Raw genomic sequence first — 3,168 nt, forward strand, 5'->3', positions numbered from 1 at the left:
GTCCTGTCTGCTGTCTAATTGTTTATATCCATTTAATTACTTTTTAAAAAATATATCAGATTTATTTGGTAATGGACCTAATATATTTTGATCTATACACGATTACTTACATTTATTTTTTTAATTCTATCATTTAATTTGGTTACACATAATTTAATTAATTGGGTTGGTTTAGATTTGGTTATACGATCGTTTAGATTTGATTTTTTTTTCAAAATTTTGATATACAATCGTTTAGATTTTATTACAAGACTGTGTAAATAAAGTCCTACGGTCAGATAGTTGTTTAAATTTAAACTGTAATTCTATATAAAAAAAAAATTACGTGAAATTGTGGCAATTAAAAGCAAGAGAGGGAAGAAAAAAAATTAATCCATACTCAAACTTACATTCTTTAAAAATATTCACAAGGCAAGGAAAAATCAGGAATCTGTATCACTCTCATTCCACCTTAAGACCCAAAATGATGTCACTAACCGAAGGAAATTTACAGATTCAACTGATATTATGTTTATTTGAATATATAGGTTTATTTGAGTATATTGTTGCATTAAATTTTGCATGCTTTATTTTACTTTAACCGTAACCTAATTGATTTTATTGTTGTATCAAATTTAATTTGGTTGTTGTTAATTTTTGTTTAACTTGTATATTATTTTCTAACATTTGTATATTATTTTCAACCTGTATTGTTTTTTTGTATTATTTGTCGACCTATCTTTATATGCCTTGCTAACTTGTATTATTTTCCAACATGTATTTCTTCTATTTCATATTGATTTTTTAATATTATTATTATTATTTATTTTTCAATTGCAAAATGTAAAAAAAAAATCATTTGTTTTTTTTTTGTCGTATAAATATAAAAATTTGAATCGGAAAAGAAATAAGGTTCATTTATGGATTTTATGGTTTAAATTCCATAAATATGTGAAATTTCTCATTTTAAAAAAATTAATTAGTAAATTGTTTTTAAACAAAATATATCAACAACTTTATATTTTATAATGGGATAGTGTTTTCTTTGTAATTTATTAATTCTTTAGATATATGAAATTTTCTATTAAATGTTTATGATAGAGATTAAAATGCTAAAGTTTGATATTTCAATATTCTTAAGATAAATAAAAAATCATCTTTTGAAACAAAAATAAGTTCTATTTTTCTAATGGCTTTTATGCCACCCATATAATTATCAATTCATGCTTATTTTTCTTTATATTCGTGTGTTGATAACACGAGACATTTAAAAAAATCAAATAAATAACGATTCAGTGAACTTCTTTAATTTAGTTTAAAAGATAACAAAAGATAAATTTTGGTAAGCATTTTTATGGATATTATAGGGTCCTAATACTTTCTTATACCCAACCGACTCCCAAATCTTAAATTTGAATTTACATAAACCAATTCTTTCTTGTGTTCAATCACACCTTAATATAATTGGTGGTAAATCCGAACCTTTTATTTATTAAAAATTAAATGATCGAGGACGTGGGCTACTTCGCGTGGTTATACTTAGTGACAAATTAACTTTTTTTTTTGCAAAATATAATAAAATAATACTTAGCACGTCTCAGATTAATTAACACGATACGACAAGAGTAACAATTTTAACGATTCCCCAATATTTTAGCCTGTACAGGCTATTTTAGAAAACTCAGAAAGTGTGTTTGTGAATTTATTGAGCTAATATGAATTGAAAGAATTGTTTGACATTTTCAAAACTTAATCCAATGTGTTGATTAAATGCATTTAATTATGGCACAAGCTGTACTAAAAATCAATTGTTTGACATTTAAAACTCTGAAGTGATAGAGATGCCATACTAAAATACTCTATTTTCTTTTATGGCACAAGCTGCATATGTGCTTTAAACTTCGCTGAAAGTTTCCTAAAAGCATCGTCTATTATATATATCAAATGACTTGTTTGAATTTTATATATATGGACGAAGGAAGGAATAATAGACGATCACAGCATATGGAAGATGAAATGTGATAATAGAAAAATAAGTGAAATCGAGATTTAGAGGAAGAAGAAAAACGGGGAGGTGTTATACAGTATACACTATACACCATGGCTGGAAAATCTCAGGTGTTCATCGGTGTTCATAGTCCTCATATATATCCTCGGTTTCTTTTTCTTTTTGTGTTATTTAGTTTGTCATGTTTGTATATTTTGCATGTGAAAGCTCATTGACTCTCTCACTTAGTCGATAGTATTTAAGGATATTTTTCTAGTTTAATATTATGAAGTTGAAATCCCAATATTTTTTTCGACAAAGAGATTAAAAGAATTTTCAATGACATGATCTATTATAGAACCTATCATAATACCTTCGCAATGATATTATAGAAGTGGTTACCTGATAATACTATCCACCAAAAGAGCGAGCGAAGCACGTACTAACCATTAATATAAGAGAGCATTAAATCTAAATTAATTGAAGTTGATACAATTTTGTTAAATTAAATTAAGATAAACTGCCACTATAAATCCTATATTACTTAACACTTGCAATTTTTTAATTTCTTAAACATTTTTTTATCAAAAAAAAAAAAAAAAGGGGGCGTCAAGTAACTTATTTTTTAGTATGAGAAAGAAACAAAAAGGAGTAGCAAGGCAGTCCATTATTTTTTATTTTATTTTATTTTATTATAGTAGAAGTAGTGGATTACAAGGAGGAGGGGTTGATGTTATTATATTTTGTCTCACACCTATAATTTTTATATTATTTTTTGATCAGTACATTCTGGAATTATTATTATTATTGCACTGCTCAGCAAATTCAAGAAGCCTCTCAAACTCTTCCTCTGTTATTTCACGATCATAATAGTCATCAGCACGAGCCATCCTCATTCCGTACTGACCATTATGATTATTACCATTTCCACGTCCACCGCAGTGGATGCTTTCATTCCCATAATCACCAGAACCCATGTCAAGGCCGAACCGGCCGCCACTACCGCCGCTACAGTGGAAAGAATGCATGTCATCGTCACGACGACCATAACCACCATTCATGTGGTTATTACCATAACTATTGTAGTTGTCGGGACCGGCACTGAGAGTGTTACTCCCGAAGAAATTGGGGATGATGGGTACGACGATGTCTAAGATGTCGATGATGTCGCGGATTTTGATACGCCTTCTTCTTGAACTCCC

This window comes from Cucumis melo, chromosome 3, assembly GCF_025177605.1.
Source record: "Cucumis melo cultivar AY chromosome 3, USDA_Cmelo_AY_1.0, whole genome shotgun sequence".
NCBI classification, from domain to species: domain Eukaryota; kingdom Viridiplantae; phylum Streptophyta; class Magnoliopsida; order Cucurbitales; family Cucurbitaceae; genus Cucumis; species Cucumis melo.